The sequence below is a fragment of the Desmodus rotundus genome, chromosome 7, assembly GCF_022682495.2.
Source record: "Desmodus rotundus isolate HL8 chromosome 7, HLdesRot8A.1, whole genome shotgun sequence".
Taxonomy (NCBI): domain Eukaryota; kingdom Metazoa; phylum Chordata; class Mammalia; order Chiroptera; family Phyllostomidae; genus Desmodus; species Desmodus rotundus.
In genome coordinates this window covers 99,049,037-99,070,752 of record NC_071393.1, presented here as the reverse complement: position 1 = coordinate 99,070,752, position 21,716 = coordinate 99,049,037, and positions in this window count along the sequence as shown.

Sequence of the window (21,716 nt, the reverse complement as noted above, 5' to 3'; positions counted from 1 at the left end):
TGAGACATCGGAAGAGTAAATGAAAGTAATGGCAAAATCAGAAAAAAGAAAAACTTCCAGAAGCTAGACAGCCCACTGGAGGAAATGCCACCTGTGGCTGAGCCCAGAGGGGATTCGAGAGAGGCATGGCCATCAGGGCCCAGGTTGGTGGAACAGGACAGACTGGCCTCCTTCCCCTACACAGAAAGGCTCTTGGAGCTAAGGAAGGTCCCACCTGGGCTTCTGCCTAACCAGTCTATCATTTTCAAGTGAATAAAATGACTTATCAGACACTGAGCACTCATAATCATTTTGTTTTTTTAAAGCTACTTTTTACAGAGTCACTTTTCATCCTTGCTGCAGCTTTGTCAAGTTGGTTCTGCCCCCCATTTTACAGATGAAAGATCAGGAAACTGACTCAAATCACATGATGACAAGTAGAAAGGAAAGACTCCACAAACCCCTGTGAGACTTTATCCTGCTTCTCTCTGACCTCACTGTGACACTCTCCCTGTATTTCCTCAGCCCAGCCACCCTGGCTGGGCCCCAACGCACCACTCACTCATTCACTTTCTTACCTCTTATTTCTAGTCTCAGGTTAAAGGTTACCTGTTGAAGAAATCTTTCCCTCATGGCCTACCCCAGACTAAGTATCCTTTTTATGAGCTCCCACAATGAGGTATACTTAACACTTGCAACTATCATTAACTAATCGATTGATTGATTACGTGAATTAGATAATGATTTGTTTACTCTCTGATGTTGGCGCCAAGGAGGGGCTTAATGCTTTGCTGGGGGAAGGAATGTCTTTGGCTACTTGACAATCTCCATTAGCCTTTCCTCACCATCTACCCCAAACAAACAGATAATAAGAGAGGAGACCAAGTCATTTTGTGATGTAAAGTCACCTTTGAGATAAATCTCTATGCCACTCCCTTTCTCCCTTGACCAGATTGAAGTCCCTTGCCCCTCCCATGTAGAAAGTTTAGAACCATTTTTTAATGCCTTTCACTCTGCTAGAGTAAGAGCACCAGGAAGTCTAGGGACTAGGTCTTGTTCACCCTTGAATCCCAGCACCTAACACAGTACTTACTTAGCACATGGTAAGCAATCAAGTATTTGAGAGAATGAGTGGATAAATGAGTGAATGGCTTAGTACTCCCAGATCGGCCCTCTTCCAGTATACCACTCTCCCTCTTCCCACATAGAAGAAGGCTACGGAAACTACCACCTTAGACATTCTCTTCTTCAGGTCTTCAGTGCACAGCCTTGGTGGATCAGGGGCTCAGAAAAGCGCAGCCCCCGCCAACCAATTCTTGGTTATGGATTTGGCCAAGATCTTTCATCCCACTCTCAGTGGCCTTTCGGGGGACGGAGCCCTGTGGCTGGGTAGAGATGCTGAAGTGCTGGAAGTGGCAGAGCTGAGCAGGAGCTTCCCCGCTGCAAATACAGAGGAAGCTGTGGCACCAGGACCCACATCCCCCTGACCCTGGCATTATTACATCTGTGAGGAAGCAGAGACAAGCTCCAGGCTACCCTCTCAAGCCATTCTCTGAAGATGAGGAGAGCCCCCAGACCTGACAGAATTAACTCATGAAGGACAGAAGGTTTAAGGGCCCGGATGTACTCTTCAGCCAAGCTCTCAACATCTGGAAGAACAAAACTCTTGATGGCCCCTTCCTCAAAATCACTTGATTTTGATTTTTAAAAAACAACAAAAAACAAAAACAAAAAAACCCCACAGGATTCCATCCTAGACCTACTAAATCAGAATCTCTGGGGCTGATCCAAGAAATCTGTGTTTTGAACAAGCTCTTGAACACATCCTGATGCTTACCAAAAGTCTGAGGCATTCTTAACTCAAGGCCCCTCTTAACCTAGGACTTTCAGAAGCTGAGCATCAATTTAAGCCAGACCAAGCCCAGGAGGAGAGAAATTTCATGGAACTCAATGACTGTCCATTCAAGCTAGCCTTTTTACATTTCAAATTAGAGAATAAAGGTCACCACCAGTGGCAAGTGGCCTGGATCGCAGTCCCTTCAGCCCTCCCCCAACCTTGTCCTTATCACAGTCAGGGTATCTCTGGCCTGCCAGAGTGAGAAGAAAACTAAAGGATTAGGACCTGGTTTTTGTCATTTAAACACACAGTTCAAAGTGCCAGATTAAACCTGGAAGGCACAGGAATGTAGTGGTTTGTCTTTGTTTATTTTGAGGAAGAGCAGGGACATTTTGGCACCCAAGTCCCTAAACCGAGACAGAATCACCAAGCCCATTTCCCAAGTGTCTTGTCTCCTAAATCACCTTCTCAGTTGCCATTGGGCCTAGCAAAGCTCCCTGCTACAGCAGAACACCTGCCAAGAGTGCCCATTGTCAGGAGGGCCCAGGGCCAGGTCACTGCTCATCCCCAGTGCTACCAGTGGTTCATGGACCCTTCTGTTCTTTAAAAAATGGACACTTTTGAGAAATAGGTGGCAACCTCTCCCTGACGCCACCAAAAATCACATAGACTCCTTGGAGCCCATAAACAGGTCTCCGCCCATGAGCCCAGATTAAAAATTATCATAAACATGATAGAGAATTAAGAACATGAAATGTCTAGAAATTTTTATTCATATGTGAAGAAACTCAAACTGGGGATGGGATGGAATGCATAAAGAAACACATTGTATGCATTCATTTTATTCAGGTTCTGTTTGTTAATAGAGTTTGGCAGAAATGTATATATATGCAATGTTTACTTTTCTGGTGTTTTTATTAAGCTGAAGTAATTTTGTTACTTTAGATACATTAATAATTGATCACATGGAATTTTATCTGCTCATAAAATAATCATGCTTCGTAAATTTAAAGGTCTAATCTTTAAGACAATTAAATATTTACTAGTGAAATTTACTTTAAAACATTTTATATTTGTTGTGGGGTATGAAACTGCTAGGCTTTTTCAAGAATTTAGGTTTAATTCTCACTATTTTATAAGAAGCACCCCAAAACTGTAAATATTTTCTTAAAATAAAAAACTATCCTTTTTTTTTAATCCTCTGTCCATCTCAAGTTCATATGTCTAAGAGGACAGGTTCTTCCCCTTGCATATTTGAGACCTGTTACATCCCTGCTTGTTACAGTCATTTCAGCAAATAGTATCCGCATACAGGATGCACCTATTCTCATGGTGCCTGGTCAACTACCTGCCAACTCTGGGTGCAAGCCCACCATCAAAGGACTATTGGGTCTGTCTTTCCTATAAAATGGTAGTGGCTCTCTGAACGTCATATGTCCGCATTTGTACCATTTTCCACTGATTCTAAGGCACACATTTTTCGATGTACCACTACGAAGGAAAGAACACTATCCATTAAACTATGACACAGTGCCTTAACCATAATCCTCCACAGTCATTCAAGCCTCTCATTGCTTTGGAATTCTTTCATTCATCAAATATAGGATGGCAGGTTCTTGTGTCACTTGGCTGGGCTTGTAACGGCAACCCTACAGTGGATCTCAGTAAGTTTCTTCTACTTCAGGGACAGCTCGCTTCCTCTGTTAGCTTCCAGAAAGCTCTCAGTTGCTGCTTTGCAAAAATAATGCAATTGTGCTCATTCCTCCAACCCTGCATATCATTATAATTTTTCATTCAATGCCAAATCATAGTGTAATCTTTTTGAGGCTCTTTTAAATGGCAATTAAACTCAATATCTACAGTAACAACAATGCACTTAATTCAGTTGAGCTGATGACAGTATGAGCAGCTGTGACTGAGTTTTGACAATATTAATAGCTGAATCTATACTGAGCCTAGCTGACCCAATCAACTGATCTGCAGAGATGTTGGAGGGTGAAAAATGTGCCTTCTAGAATCAATGAAATATGGTTTTCACTCCCTACTCCTGTATCCCCATCTTAGTCTCTAGCAGATAAGTAGTCATAACTAAAATGAAAAGGAAAATAATTCCAACTAAGAAGAGGAAAATGGTAAGAAAGACATTAATTAATAATCTTTCACTTCCCATAATATTCTGGCTCATTTCCATTGCCCAGTCTTAAAGTGAGGCACTCAAAGCTATCTTTCTTCCCTGCTCACCTACACTATGTCATGTTACTTTACTATGACCTTGATGACAATACCTCACCACATCTATTTTCCTCCACCAATATGCTCCTTTTTCCCTCTAATAACCTGGAAGTGAAGCTAAGTGACCAACTCCTATTTCATCTATCAGTGCTAGAACCATGACTTTGAGTTTATGATAAAATTCCTTCTCCTTTTTTCACAATTCCCCATTATAATTTCACTGAGTAGTAGAGACAGGAAGAGACTATAATTATCAGATTATAAAAGTGGGGTGAAAAAGTATGCAGTGTTGATGAAGAAACCAATACTAACACACAGCCTCCCAAACTAGTATTTATCTTCTCTGATGTCAAGGCCCCTGTGGGAAGAGTCGCCCATAAAAAGAAAACTATTACTGAGATCCTGAACAGGGACTCCCGTCACAAGCCCACCTTCAGGATGGAAAGGATTTATATATATTCAATTTAGTAAGTGCTCATTAAAAGACTGCATGAATCACACAGGGCAGGCCAGGATGCTATTGGAGATGCAAGATGAAAGCCATGGTCCAGCCCTCCAGTGACTCATAATCTAGAGCTGTTCTCAATTTTAGGATGGGGACAAGGCAACACTAACCCTTTTGCCAATCAGACCATATTTCCAGGCCCCAGAAAATTGTTCCAGATTCCCTTGCACACATACAATTTTGCAAATAATTTTGTGGGATTTACAGACCTCCTAGATATTGGAGAAATAGCTCATGTGAGTGACCCATAACATCCAACCACAAAACTCACATAAATGAGTTTTTTCTCATGGCTACTCCTACCCAAGTACAAAGAGGCCAAGCCAGTCAAATAGTTTCAGAAGGAAGCAATATCCTGCCTTAATCTTCTCCCTCAGTTCTGAGGCGTTCTTTCCTGGCAGGGGTTGACTGTATTCTCCAGAATGCACAGCCAGGGAAGTCGAGGCTTCCCTCCCTGGACTTTCCCACAACACCTCCTGCCCCTTTACAGCCCCTAAGCAAGACCCCTTGGAGCCTCATTTTACCATCTGACCCCTCAGAAAAGGGTCTCCTCATAAAGAGGTTGGGGACCCCACACTGCCAGGGTTATGACTGTGAAGAGTTTCTGGCATTTGTGAGTTGGCTGGTGGTTGGGGATTTTCCAGTCTTTAACTATTCTGAAAGAGCAACCAGATTTTTCGTTTTAAGTCAGGATGTCGAAGTGTCACTGAACCACTAGGGACAGACATCTGGGATCGGAGCCTCATCTTGACCAGAGCCAGAGTCTCAGTATCACTTAAGGACACAGACAATCTGGCCTCTTCCCCAGATTATCTTGTGAATATGATTATGAGACTTTTATCAGGTTCCCCACACCCTGTCTTAGGGAAGGAGACAGAGTTCCCATCTTGATTTGTCTTTCTGACTCTCAGGCCCAGAGTGACAAGGGCCTGTCCCAACCCTGAAGTCGCAGCCATTTTCTTGTGTTTGTTATTCCTTTTCTCTGGATGTTAGTGCCCCGGGGACACTCAGATATGGCCTCATCTGGAATACTACTACTGATAATAATAACAATAGTAATAACATATAGTTCTTTGGATTTAAAAGGAACTTTCTCCTTTGTTACTTTAACAATTGTTATCCCCCGACCCCAAGATAGTGTATCAGTTGGGATCACAGCAGAAATCAGGAGGCATGTTCAAGGCATTTAATTAACAACTATTTAAAGAGGGCACTATTTAGAGAGAGTCTAATCAGGAAAAAAGAAACTATGCTAAATATTTTCATAAAAAGATACAGTTCAAAAGAACTGATCTTCACAGGAAGTATCTGAAATAGTCAAATTCATGAGGATGGAAACTAGAATGGGGGTTGCCAGGAGCTAGGAGAGGTGGGGAAAGAGCTTAAGGGGTACAGAATTTCAGTTTTGCAAGGTGAAAAAGCTCTGGAGATCTGTTTCACAGCAATGTGAATACACTCAGCACTACTGACCTGTGAACTTAAAAATGGTTAAGATGGTAAAAATAAAAAGAAATAATGGGGGGTAGGGTTGGGGTTGGAGATCTAAATATGTGAAAGAGCTCACTGAGGCTAACAGAAAAGTAATTGTAAAAAGTAGGCAGCACTCCTTGGGTCACTGAACCAAGGAAAGAGCTCCAGGTTGTTATAACTCAGAAGCTCAGAGGCACTGCCTGGCTGACCCCAGTTCCCGCTGCTGCTGCTGCACAGGGATGGGCTGTTGTGAGGGGACTGAAACAGGAAGAGCAAGCAAAGGGAGGACCAAGTCCCTCTGCCTCCTCCAGGCTTGCAGACTCTCTGTAGCACCCCATGTTAGTGGAAATAACAGGGAGCTGCCAGCAAAGAGGGGTACAATTTGCAAAGTCCCAGTCCAGCACCAAAAAGTTAGGAGCTGAGTGATATTAGCGTAATAATGGACCCAGAAGGTTGGGCAAGGTCAAGGGAATGGTAAAACAACCAGCATCCAGGACCAGATGAAGCAGTTACCTCCCTGAAGCCTGAGGGCAAGAGAAAGGAATGATGTTACAGGGACCTTGTCAGGGTCCAGGCTGTGGAAGAGGGGAGGGCAGCAGGAGCTGTGGACACCAATCTAAAGCAGGACCAAGAAAGCAGGTAACAGGCAGGGGTGTAGGGATAACCCCCTGACCTCCCTCTCCTCTTACCTGTTGATCTCCCGAAATTGCTGCAGTGGGGCCAAAGCAAACCGGAAGTGAGGGAGGTCAATGTTTAACATTCATTTAATGAAAATGGAACCTACTATATGAGGTCCACCTGGAAAAAGTCCAGCCATTGTTAATATAACAAGAATGGTTGGCGCAACATCAATGTAACCTGGCAGCCAAGGAGAGTGGACTGGAATGCACATGCATGAACAATGACAAATTCACTACACTAGTCAGTGGGGGCAGTAGATGCCATTGAATGAGCATGTGTACTGTGTGGCTGTCACATTCAAAGTGACTGAGCGAGTAGAGCAACAAATCTGCATCGAATTTTGCATTAAGATTGAACATTCCTTCGCAGAAACTATTTGGATGATTCAGAAGGCCACAGCTATGGGCAACTGGTGATTGACAGCTTCATCACGACAATGTGCTCACTTATGCATCACATCTCATGCAGTTTTTTTGCAAAACATCAAATCACCCAGGTGACACAGCCCCGCTACAGCCCAGATTTGGCACCCTGTGACTTCTGGCTTTTCCCAAAACTAAAATCACGTTTGAAAGGGAAGAGATTTCAGACCCTAGATGAGATTCAGGAAAATATGATGGAGCAGCTGATGGCAATTGGGAAAACTGTGTGAGGTCCCAAGGTGCCTACTTTGAAGGGGACTGAGGCACCATTGTCCTGTGTACAATGTTTTTTGTATCTTGTATCTTCTTCAATAACTGTGTCTCTTTTTCATAGTACATGGCTGGAAACTTCCTGCACAGGCCTCATATATATTTACTGACATCTTTATTTATCCACCTAAGGACAACAGTAACAACAAATAGAAACCCCTCCAAGTTAATATAGACAACTCATTCTTGCTAATATGCTTACCAATAACTTTGTAGGAGGAAAATGTGCTTTTAAGCATGACATTGGCCCGATGAACACATCAGTTTGGTTCACAGATGTCTTCTACTTTATAAGCAATAAACAGAAAAGACCTGAGCTTGAAGAGGGCTTCTGAAGACAAGGCTAACCCAATAATGCTAAACTCATTGTTGAGGTTGCCTTTCATGGAACTAGGTGTGAACATACCTGAGAGATAGTAAGGGTTCAGTTCCTCACCACTGTAAAGAAAGTCATGCCCTGGCTGATGTGGCTCAGTTCATTGGAGCATCACCCTATAACCTGAAAGGTTGCAAATTCAATCCCCAGTCGGGGCACATACCTAGGTTGTGGGTTCAATCCCTGGTCAGGGCATGTACAAGAGGCAACTGGTCTGTTTCTCTTTCTCTCTCCCTGCCCCCCTCCCTCTCCCTCTCTAAAAAGCAATGGAAAAAAAGTCCTTTGGTGAGGATGGAAAAAAAAAAAAGAAAGTCATAACCTTTTAGCTGGTAGAAGGTCTTGCTTTCAGTTTGTAAAATATACAATACCTGTGAAGTACAGTAAAGTGAAGAGCAGTAAAATGAGGTGTGCTTGTCTAAAAGTACTGAAAGGAACAAGAGGAAACAAACGAACAAAAAACCCCCTACAGGATGCTGATAGGTATCTCATTTTAAAATAAAAAGAGTTTTATGCAATGGACTATGGAGTTATAATAAGGGAGAAGAGTGGTCTCTAAGCCAGTGCAGTCAAATAAGTTCACTAACGATTCCAAATTTCAGTTTCTTACTTATAAACTAAAAATAATAGTAGCCTTCAAATGCCAGGTTTTCAAGACCCCAATTCCTACTGAGAAATCATTCCAGACATGGAGGAAACATTTAGCTCATTGGCCTTGTGCTAATGATTCAGGAAACTTGCAACATAATTAACTCCCTGAATTTATGGGACTAAGCAGAGCCCATTCTCTTAACACCAGTCTGCTGGCTCTCACCTTGGCTGTCCCAGAAGCAACTGTGGAACTTTACAGATTCCTACTCAACCCATGGAATGACTCAGTGGGCCTGGTATGCAGCCCAGAGAGCTATGTGCGTCCCACAGGTGGCAGGGACGATCAGTATTGAAAACTACTCTGCTAGGCACTCACCTTGGTATTTGTATGCAGCCTAAGCATTCCAATATAGTCCTCAGGGCACATTCCTGGCATGGAAAAAGTTTTATGGCATTCTTTTAGCACCATCCCCGACTCCACGGCCTCAAGATTCTTAAGAAACACAAAGCAGTTTCCATACCCAACAGACTGGACACATCTCAACTAGGCAAAGGAGACAGAGGATAGATGGCAGGGACACCCTTCCATGCTTCTGTTAAAAGGGTTTAATCTGAAATCCAATTATTTTGTATCTTCTTTGCTACTTCCTAAGTATTGGTGGTTGAGTTACTTAGCAAATAGTCGTTGAGAAGCACTATTGGTGCCTTATGCAATGAAACTACAAGGAAATGAGACAACCTCTTAATATGTTGTGATGCTTTCATATGCACCCCACCTTGAGGTCCAGGCTTCTCAGGAGCAAGAAAGGTCAGCTCTTCATTCATTTCTTTAAAAAATATTTTTTGGCTGCCTACTATGTACAAGTTCAGTTCTAAGTGCTGGGGACATAATGGAGAATGAAACAGACCAGCTTCATCCATCCTTGGCTTAGAGTCAGTTAGAAGAAACAAGTATGAAACAACAAAACACAAGACAGTGTCAGTTATGATCACCATAATGCAATAAATTAAAAATGTGTTGTGATAAAAGTAAAGGGCAGGACGCAGGACACAGGGGTGAGCAGAGATGGTGGGTAGTCAGGAAAGGCCCCCCTGAGGGGGTGACGTCTGACCTGAGAACCAAGGAGAGGAAGAGAACCCAGAGGAGGGCCCAGAAGGAAGTATGATAGCTGAGGTCTGGCAGGAAGCAGAGACATCCAAGAGGGACTCTGTAAAAAAGTACAGACAGAGTTTAATGAAACCAGCAAGGGAGATTACAATAACCAAGGGCTACCAGAGGTGAGGAGGGCCAGGAGCACTCCTGGCTGCAGGGCAAGGGGAAAAAGGATTACCAGTAGATACGGAGGGTCCCACTGAAGCTATGACCCTTGGTAAAGGGATACAGCCAATCCCTGGTGACCTAGCCAGGAAGAAGCAAGAGGAATAAATACCCTGAATAAACATCTCTCCCCTTCCTCACTCTGAGTCCCTGCTCTTGTTCCCCACTGGCCAATTCCAACAGGAAGACAGAAGGTGAGAGCATCTGTGCATTGAAGCAATTCAAAGAGTCAGCCTACTGGGGCATAGAACAAGGTGAGAAAAGGTGGAAGTTGGGTCTGGAAGGGCAAATGGAAGGTATCAGCATAAACAGTTGGAGCAAAGGCTTGAGATGGAAAAGAGCACAGCTCAGAGGGCCATAGCATTGGAGCTTAGTGATGAGATGTAGAATGAAGGCAGACAGGAAGACAGGCCCAGATCATGTGGGACCTTGAATGTCATGCTGGTACTTTATTCTGTGCCCAATGGGATGCCTTTGGAAAGTCTGGATAGGAGATATGACAGATTCTCACACTTTTGAGGCCTGCTCTGCCTGCTGTGTAGAGTAGGCACTGTTGGAGCAGTAAGGGTAGAGTCAGGAAGCAACCAAGGGCAACAGGCTTGCAACTAACTCACACCAGAACTCAAACGTGCAGAGAAATAGACTTTCACTTGGTCAGCAGCTCCTATCCACTACAGGGGAGCAAGAGGAGCAGGGGAATCACCTTTGGACCCATACAATCATTTAAATAACTCTTTTAGATAAACCCCAGCATCTTTGATTAGATGTTTTTATTCTTTAGATTTTGGTACCATCCTTGCCCCCCACAATGGTGTATGGAGGGATGGAAGCATGGGAGAAAGAGTCCTCAAAAGCACGCAGGGTCCTCTGGTTCCTTTGGCTCCCTGGCAATGTCCCTTTTCCCTTATGTCATTAGGGGCTGTAGCTGAGGCTGCAGCTGGTGTATATATTGGTCTGTACCAAGCTCTCTGCTTGGTCAGACCCCAGTGATTCCCTGCCTGACTAGTGTCACCTCAGCTCTCACGGACATTGCAGGCCCCTGAGTGACTCAAAGTTGCCATCTCAACAGGGTGTCACGGGTCACACTGGCTCTCAATTCTGAGGTCATACTTGGGAAAATAAAGGAAGGCTTGGGGATATGAATTATACCCTTACTCTCCCCAACCACATCTCTGAATTTGTTTTTATGTGGTCACCCTCCAGGCTGGGCAAGAAGGCTCTTTACAGAGCCAACAGGTGACTCTCCCCAGTGTCCTGTCCCAGACTGGAAGCCCCTCTGCTCTCTGTATTCCTCCCAGTATTGAATAGACTTCCTCTTTTTCTGTCTCTGTCTGTCTCTCTGTCTCTGTCTCTGTCTCTGTCTCTCTCTCTCTCTCTCTCAGCTGCAGGCCTGGGGGATGATCGGAATCCCTAAATGACCATCTTTCTTCTCTGTGTCCCTTCTATATTCCTCCTCCAAAATCTATTCAGGCAGAAGCACAGGCTTTATTATCAGGGCCCCATCTTCTGAACTCCAGCTTCATCACTATGCATTAATGATAAATAGTGCAAGCATTCGGTATGTTATGGGAGAAATTTATAATCTAGCATTACATTCCTGATCCTTGCTATGTAAATGGCAACTAAAAACATTTATAAAAACCCTTTCTCCCACTACAAAGATTAGCTTTCAAGCCTATCTTTCTGTAGAACCCTATTTTTGAATGTGAAAAGCCAAATCTTAATTCTTTCTTTCATTTTGCATTCTTTTATCCCTTCTCTGAGCAGGTATATTCAGGAAAAAAAGAAAAACACATTAAAGTTTTCCAAACCATTGCCACCATTACACCTGTTACAAAGCTGACTTACTGGTCTAAGAGAGAGGTCAGTTTAGTTTGTTACCTGGTGGAGATGGAATAAAGAGCAGGAGAGAGAAAAGTATGCAGGCGGAGGAAACACTCTGGGAGTAGAACGAATACAATTAGTTAATGGATTCGATGGTTTGGGGTGAAGGAAATGGAGAACCAAGAATGACTCCTAAGTGAGTAATAGACAGATGGTGGTCCTCTTTCCTAGAATAAGGAATACTAGGGAAGAAACAGGTTTAGGGTAGGAAAACCAAGGATTCTGTCTTCCATCTAAGAAATGTGAAATTCCAATTAGACATCCAAGTGATAATGTCACACAGGCCACTAAGAAGGGAAGTCAGAGATGATGATAAAAACTGGGGAGTCAGCAGCATGCAGATGGTACCTAAAGTCCAACACACCTTATAAAGAAAGGTAGAGTCCATGCATGCACTGGACCAGGGCTGGCAGCTTCTGCAGGTCAACCCATGCCAGGGCAAAGCGGAAAATTCCCAACCCAGTCCAAACATACCTGAAGGCAAGCTCTCAGATTCAGTGTGACGTTTAAGGTCCAGACTCAAGAACTATAAACCCATTTGATTTTAGTAATAACTACAGAGGAGAGAGAAAATGGATATGTTGGAACTGGGGCGTGATTTCCGTACAGAATTTTATCCCAGAGAAAGTAACAAATACTTATTTGAGACCCGTTACCATGGAGACAACTCCCAGTGCAAACATAAGACCAACACAAAAGGAAGCACGCCCTAATAACTTTGACTTTTCTATCAACAAAGAATCTTGTGATGGACCAGCTTTTCAGAAGTCACCTGGGGTGGCCTCTCTAACTATTCAAAAGGGCCTATGGTTTCGTTTCTGGCCATATACTCTAACATTTTTGTTGTTTGCAGGGCAGGGGAGGGGGAGTGGGTAGGGTAAAAGAATGCATACACCCCTCTAACTCAGAGGAAGCAGAGGGGGTAAAAGGACTAATACTATTTCTGAAGAAATAGCCCCACCTGCTGAACAAATTTCCATCTGGCTTCCTTTACAATCACTTCTGAAACTATAAGGTACTTCCTCCATCATAAGGGAACTGAATGAAAGGCTGACAACTAGAAGACAAATAAGTTGAATAAGGGTTTAGGGAAACCTATGCAAATGTCACAAAAAGGAACCATGAAAATAGGAAATAATAAAAAGGACATGATTCTTCAAAATCCACGTGTTCGTGTAGGTAGGATGCAAGAAAAAGAGAGGGGAGAGAAGTGGATGGTTCTTTTTCAGGAATTATTACTTCTCAGCTACAACCCTCTTGCTCCCTCTGGAGGTCAAGGGCAAAATAACATGTCTGTAAAAAAAAAAATACACACACACACTTATAGAAGCCATGGCTTCATTTTTCACTGCCCCTTTCTTCTCTTTAAAATATATCAGTATTAAAATAAAAGAAAAATAAAGGCAAGAAAATATCATTCCTCTGGCTTTCTGACACTTTCCACATATTCTGAAATTTGTGGAATTTGAGGTGCTTTGTAAGCAAAACCAGACCCACAACGGGCCTTATAAGATGAGAGAAAGGTACATTACATCAGCTTTCATTAATCTATTTTTCCAAACAGATATTGTTTATTTGAAAAGAGGAGGATTCTTTAGGATGGTGTTCCTCTTCAAGTCAATAGAAAGTCATTCTAGAAGGACATTGCCTGGACTTTATCTTAGGTTTTCAATTTTAACGAGGATGTCATTGTTGCCAGGAAACTCTGTACTCTAGATGTAAGTGCACACTAAAGTTGAATTGCCTCATAATTCTAATGACTCGACTCGGGCAGCAATCACAGAATTACAATTTGTCTACCTATACCCAGCAGCCAAATTAAGGAAATCAGTCAAGAAGCCAAAGACAATGAACCTCAATAAAGCCAGGGCTCATGAGGCTACTCTTCAAGGTTTCAATACTGTGTTTCCAAAGTAACACTGAGACTCACTTTAGAATTTCACCCTAATGATTTTACAACACAACAGATACTGATAACACTTGGACAGAAGGAGCAATGTCTCATTGCTATGGGTTCAATTTAGGTAAGTGTTTTATAAATATATAGCCAGAAGGTAAATTTCTCTAACTTTCAAGATTATTGGTACAATAATTAACTGTTCTTTCAGAAGAACAAACACCAGTCTGGAACATTATTTGTGGCCACAGGCAATTCAATGGCTAGATATTATAAGACAAACCACACCGTGACAAAGTACAAAAAGAGCAGTAATGAATACTTAAAGCTGATTCCATGCAATTTAGTATATGATAAAAGTGGCATCTCAAATCACTGAGATAAAAATGAACTTTTTAATCAAGTGCCAGGGCAACTGGGTAAGCCAACTGGAAGAAAACATAAATTCAGATCTGTATTTCATGCCATACAAAAGAATAAATTCTAAATGTATCACCTTTTTAAGTGCAGAAAATAAAAACAATACAAAAACTAGAAAAAATAAGAGTGAATTCCTCTTCAATCCCAGTGTAGATGCAAAGACTTAAAATAGAGGGACAATAAAAAAAGATTGATAATCTGACCATATAAAAATAAATGTAATATATTATGAAACAAACAAAAAATGCACCATAAACAAAGACAACTGACAAACTGAGAGAAAATATTTGTGACAGACAGATCCCTAATATGAAATGTAAAGTGTACTTGAAAATCAAGGGCAATCAAAACCCAGTAGAAAAGCAGAAAAAAGAGAGGAAGAGACAATTCACCACCAAAAATATAAAATGGTTCTTAAATATATGAAAAAGGATGTTATAGTGAAAGAAATATCAATTAAAACAACACAGAGATACCATTTCTTATATATCAGACTGGCAAAAAATAGGAAGTATAACACATTCTGTTGGCAAGGCTGTGGTAAGATACTCTTGTGCATTGTTTGTGGTAATGACGATCAGTACAACGCTTCTAGAAGAAAATTTGGTAACTCTTCACAAAAACTACAGATGTCCTTAACTTTTGCCCCAGCAATCCCACTTTCAGGAATCTACTCTGAAGTTAAATCTCCAGCAATACAAAATGATGAAATAGGAATTGTGAACTAAGAGTATGGTTAGCCAGTACCCAAGTTCTCTGTCAATCTGAAAAGTCGGCTGGAAAAATAGTCAACCACTAAGCATGGTGTGTCTTCAACCTGGTCTCTTGAGAAATCTGGTTAAGGTTTTGAAGATTTGCAAAAGAGCTGTTTTTCCTGGGATGAACGACCCTTCCCAGGTGTAGAAAACACATCCACAAAAGATTTTTGTGTAAATGAAAAGAATAAAAGATGTTTGACTCTTATTACCTCCATATTTAATACACCCGATGAGGATGACTTTTAAGTTTCTACATACGAAGCCCACAAGACAAGTGTTCCTCAACATGTGAAATAATATTACTTTCACTTATCTTTTTCAGTTTCTCAAACAACGAGATGCAGACTTCTAGGAAATACAGCTATCACACACAGTTACACAGTCCACGCACAGCACAAACGTGCCTGGTCAAAGGGCATGTGATGCTGAGGACGGCCTGCCCCAGTAAAGTGCATGAATATAAATACACTGCAAAACTGCATGTGCTTTTAGGGGAGCCCAAACCCTGTGAAGCCCAGATCACAAGCTCAGAACCCTCTGCCCTATTCATTTCTATCCAAATAAATGAGGTTTGCTTTATACCATATTGATTAAGAATGTGGTGCTCAGTCAATCCTACCTCAAGTATAAAACTTAATTATAAACGTGCCTTTTTCAAGGTAAAAGAAAATTTACCTTTACCAAGTTAATTAACTATTTTGTCCTCTGCCACACAACATAAGATTTTTATCTAAATATGATCTTAAGACAATAACTCTCAGGTATTTTTTCTGTCCCAGGAAAAGGTCACTCTCTGGCCTTTATAAATTTAAAAAAGAATTATCATTATGGAAAGTGCATACAGAAGTAAAAATCTCAACATTTATAACTCTGTGATATTTACTTTTTATTGTTACAAAGTTTCACTAAAATGAGTAGAATTCATCAATTGAATCTCAGCTCCGTAATAGCTTACCTGAGTGACATTGCACAAGAACATATCCTTAGATACATGCATTCATCTGCCAAACTCAACCAATTTAATAAAAAACATTAACAATGAAGGGAACAAAAGCGACACAACTTCAGGATGCAGCTACAAATTTAAACTCACTTCTGAGTTCGTGACTTCATCATCTCTATGCTTCAGTATAAAGAAAACCCTCATATAATAGTTAAATAATCTCCCACAATAAAAAGGTTTTATCCATCTCTGATTTTCTCAAAACACTACTAAAGTAATGGTAAGGAGATTTTTAAGTATAAACCCATAATACCAAAAAGAACAAGAAAGCAATTGTTTCAGATAATTTTGTTAGTAAATAACTTGAGAAAAACTGTGACAGATGCCTAAATGTTCTGGATAAAATGTTTTGGTATTTTTTTAATCTCTAAATTCATGGCTGGGTATTTAAGGAGAAACTCCCCATAGACCAAAAATGAACCCACAATTTGAATCAAGAGAGGCACTTAAATGCAAGAGCTAACAGCTGCCATGTGGAGCTTGTGCTGATGACTAGCATATTAGATTTCTAGCTTTTTGGTCTTTATATATAAACAGGGGCACTGGAGAAAATGCCCAGGACCCAGGGTGCCAGGTCAGATGACGTGAAATCCACAAATTGTTCCCTCTGAGATAAGATAAAGATGGAAGGAGATGGTAAGGAAATGCGCCTGTTTTATAGTAGCTCTAGGAGAAGGAAAAGTTTCTCCTGGGACTTCCTCTCCACAGCTGGCCCTGTGCACAAAGACAAAATCTTTACTGCCTTTGGGTGTGAAAAACCCCCACATAAGAATTTAGTTTAAAACACTCCCAAGTGGCTGGCAGAAATAAATATAAAGACTGGAGGACCCCGACCTGGGGAATTCAATTCTATTGCTCTAAAACAGGGCACCAATTTTTCTGGGGCTGTTACTAAACAGCCATGTAAACCCGTATCACTTAAAAGTCTGCTATAACCATATTGCCCCCAATTACCAGGAAAAGTAAAAACAACAAATGGAATTCTGAAACTCAATTTAACAAGGCTTTCAGAGACTTTCAAAGCTCTATAGTCTAAGATAGCAATTTTCAACATCTTTCATTTCATGGCACACATAAACTAATGACTAAAATTCTGCAGCACACCAAAAATATATTTTTTGCCAATCTCACAAAAAACAAGTATAATTTTGATTGCCTTATAAAAATAAGAATAGTACTGACCTACCCTTTTTGTCCCAAAGTGACTTTTTAAAAAATCAGGTGCCTATACTTGTACACAAGGATTTCTGGTACCAAGAATCAACCAATCAGACACAATGTGTTCTGACCAATAAGCTGCAACTGTACTAAGACATATATGTATTTAAGGTTTTTAAGACAGGGAATTCACACTGGACAGCCACTGTCATGTTGGCAAAATCTAATGGAAAAGAGGTCATGCCACTGACTAAATAGTCATGTATTGCAAGTTTAAAAAATTCTTGCAGCACACCAGTTGAAAATTGCTTGTTTGACATATTCTCACTGGCTTTAACAACTCCTCTGAGGTCCAAAAACTCTTGCCTTATCGGTACCAGGGCTGTGCAGGCATCTAGGAATGTTACAACTGATTGTAGACCCCACATATGACTAGAAAGACACATGCCCAATTGTTACATGAAGCTCATGTGACACACCCCATCTTATTATCAAGAAGATGAGCTAGCTGCCTGTCCTCAAAATGCTCCTAAAATGTGTACAACCTAAAACCCAAAGATTTGATCTTCTGAAAGAGAAAATTTACTCATGAACTAGTTAAGGCATACAACCAAAGTAATTGTTAGGGTTGTATTTATTTTCTTTTGGGAGGAGCCACTTTGCTTCCTGTGGTCCTATTTCCTTGTAATGAAATCAGGTGATTTTCTGGGTAACTAGACTCAATCATTTCATTGGGTGACATTTTAGATGGTAGACAATACAAAAAGAGATCACTAATAACCTAGGGTCCTCTAACATATCATATCTAGAAAAAAGACTCCTATCTCCACCAAAACTAATACTTGGCACCTTTTGTGGGAGCGATGTTTGGTAACTGAACTTTCAGATACAGAGCTTGGAGCAGAACTAGGGAACGGATTGTACATGTTTGGAAACTGTCTCACTATTTCCAATTTTATAGTTAAATACACTATTTTTTTTCACTTTAGATCTGCCTAATTAATGGTCTTGACACTTAAATTTCATCATCTAAGGTAAGACAACTCTTTATAAGTGGCCCCAAATCATAAAAAACTACTTGACAACCTCATGGAGGTATTTTGATCCAGAACAGGTGACTGACTGGCCACTAATTACTAAATTTGTAACACAAAATTGGATTTGGAACACTATTGGATCTGTAACACAAAGTCTATTGGCTACCACCTGCAAACTGGACAGAGACTAGTTACCTTGACAGATAACTGCTGTCAAGTAGTCCGACATCATCCAGGGTCCATTTTGACTCATCAATTTCTGTCTTAGAAAAAGAGATGAGGTAACTCACTGAAAGGAGAAAAATTTGGCCTTGATTTGAGAACTGAAAGCCTAACCACTCAAAAAGAATTCTGGATTGCTTTCTTCTCTCCTCTGGACTCTTTACTTCACCTTAAAACAGGCCTAGAAGTAGTGAGACATGAGAGAAGCATGAGAGCTAAAAAAAAGTCTCAGCTATAGAGGATCCAAGATGGCGGAAGGGTGAGCAGAAGCTACACTAACCTCCTCGCGGGGCCAATCTGGAATTACAACTAAATTGTGGAGAAATCATTCAGAACAAACAACTGAACAGTAGCAAGAGAGAAGTCGTATTACCACAGACAGATAGAAGGGGCAGCTTCAGCACAATGTGACTGGTAGAGAGTGTGGTGGAGATGCAAGAAGACTGGCTACATCTACAAGAAATGGAGGAACAATAACAAAGTCCAGAGTGAGAGTGAGTAGAAAGAAGGAAATAATCAAGATCAGAGCAGAATTAATGACAGAGAGACTAAAAGAACAACTCAAAGGATCGATAAATCCAGGAGCTGGTTCTTTGAAAAGATAAACAAAATCGACAACTCTTTAGCCAACTCATCAAGAAAACAAGAGAGAGAGGACCCAAATAAATAAAATCATAAATGAAAGAGGAGAAATTACAACTGATACCACAGAAATACAAAGGATTGTAAGAAATTACTATGGACAACTATATGCCAAGAAATTTGAAAACCTGGGTGAAATGAACAAATTTATAGAAACATATAATCTTCCAAAACTGTATCAAGAAGCAGAAAGCTAACAGCTGGTGAAATTGAAGCAGTAATCAAAAAGCTCCCATTACCCAAGAGCCCTGGACCAGACGATTTCACAGGAGAATTTTACAAAACATTTAAGGAAGAGCTAACCCCTATCCTTCTCAAACTATTCCAAAAAACCCAAGAAGGAAGACTCTCAAGCTCTTTTAATGAGGCCAGCATCGTCCTAATCCCAAAACCAGAAAAAGACACAAGAAACAAAGAAAACTACAAGCCCATATCACTGATGAACATAGATGCTAAAATCCTCAACAAAATACTAGCAAACTGCATCCAGCAATACAGTAAAAAGATCATACACCATGATCAAATGGGAATCATCCCAGGGATGTAAGGATGGTACAATAATCACAAATCAATAAATGTAATATATCACATAAACAAAAGGAAAAACAAAAATCACACGATCATATCAATAGATGCGGAAAACACATTTGATAAGGTACAGCACCCATTTATGATAAAATACTCAGCAAAGTGGGAGTAGAGGGAGCATACCTCAACATAATAAAGGCCATATACAAGAAACCTACAGCCAACGTCATACTTAGTGGGCAAAAACTAAAAGCTTTCCCACCAAGATCAAGAACAAGACAAGGGTGTCCACTTCCACCACTTCTATTCAACACAGTATTGGAAGTTCTTGCTATAGCAATCAAACAAAAAAAATAAATAAAAGGCATTCGAGTTGGAAAGAAGGAAGTAAAACTGTCACTGTTTGCAGATGACATGATAGTGTACATAGAAAACCCTACAGACTCCACCAAAAAACTACTTGACCTAATAAGTGAATTTGGCAAAACAGCAGGATACAAAGTAAGTATTCAAAAATCAAAGGTATTTTTATGCATCAAAACTGAAATATCAGAAACAGAAATTAGGGGGAAAAATCCTATTTGCTATAGCAACAAGAAAAACAAAGTACCTAGGAATAAACCTAAACAAGGAGGTAAAAGACCTGTACCCAGAAAATTACAGAACCCTGAGGAAAGAAATTAAGGAAGACACAAACAAATGGAAATATATATCATGTTCATGGATTGGAAGAATTAACATCATCAAAATGCCCATACTACTCAAAGCAATTTATAGATTCAATGTAATCACTATTAAAGTACCCATGACATATTTCACAGATATAGAATATTTCAAAAATTTACATAGAACCACAAATGACCCCAAATAGCCTCAGCAACTTTGAGAAAGAAGAACAAAGTAGGAGGGATCGCAATACCTGATATCAAACTATATTACAAGGCCACTGTAATCAAAACAGTCTGGTACTGGCATAAGCACAGACATATAGGTCAATGGAACGGAATACAGAACCCATAAATAAACCATGATACAGAGCCTAGAAATAAACCATGTCTCTATGATCAATTACTATTTGACAAAGGAGACAGGAGCACAAAATAGAACAAAAATAGCCTCTTCAACAAATGGTCTTGGGAGATCTAGACTGCTACATGCAAAAAAATGAAACTCAACCACCAACTTACACCATACACAAAAATAAACTCAAGATGGATAAAAAGACTTAAATATAAGTTGTGACTCCGTAAAAGTCCCAGAGGAGAACATAGGCACAGACATCTCAGATATTCCACGCAGCAATATTTTCACCAATATGTCCCCTAGAACAAGGGACATAAAGGAAAGAATAAACAAATGGGACTTCATCAAAATAAAAAGCTTATGCACAGCTAAAGAAAACAGCAGCAAAATGAAAAGGGAACCAACCATATGGGAAAATATGTTTGCAAATGATACCTCAGACAAGGGTTTGATCTCCAAAATATATAAAGAACTCACACAACTCCAGGAAGACAAACAATCCAATTAAAAACGGGCAAAGGACCTGAACAGACACTTCTCCAAGGAGGACATATTGAGGGCTCAGAGACATATGAAAGGATGCTCAACATCACTAGCCATCAGAGATGCAAATTAAAACCACAATGAGATACTTCACACTGGTCAGAATGGCCATCATAACCAAATCAACAAGTGCTGGAGAGGTTGCAGAGAAAAGGGAACCTTAGTGCACTGTTGGTGGGAATGCAGACTGGTGCAGCTGCTGGGGAAAACAGTATGGAATTTCCTCAAAATACTAAAAATGGAAGTGCCTTTTGACCTGGCAATTCCACTGCTGGGATTATACCCTAAGAATCCTGAAACACCAATTCAAAAGAACCTATGTTCATAGCAACATTATTTACAGTAGCCAAGTGCTGGAAACAGCCAAAGTGCTCGTTGGTAAATGAGTGAATCAAAAAACTGTGGTATATTTACACAATGGAATACGATGCAGCAGAAAGAAAAAAGGAACTCCTACCCTTTGAGACATCATGGATGGAAATGGAGAGTATTACGCTAAGTGAAATAAGCCAGGCAGTGAAAGGCAAATACCATATGATCTCACCTATAAGTGTAACCTAATCAACAAAACAAGCAAGCAAGCAAAACAGAACCAGAGACATGGAAATAAAGAACTGACAATGACCAGAGATGTGGGTGAGGGGAGTAATGGGGGAAAGAATGGGAAGGATCAAGTCAAGGAACATGTATAAAGGACCCATGAACAACAATGGCAGGGGGGGGATTGAAATGTGGGAGGTGGGAGGTAGGGCAAGGGGAAAATGGGGACAACTGTAATTGAACAACAACAAAAAGCCACAGCTATAGAATTCTTCATCTGAGAGGTTCAGGAAATTAAACTGAGTAAGAGCCCATTAGATATAATACTGGTGTCTTGAGAGGGAGCATGTGCCATTTTAGAGAGAAAATAGGGTTTGTATCCC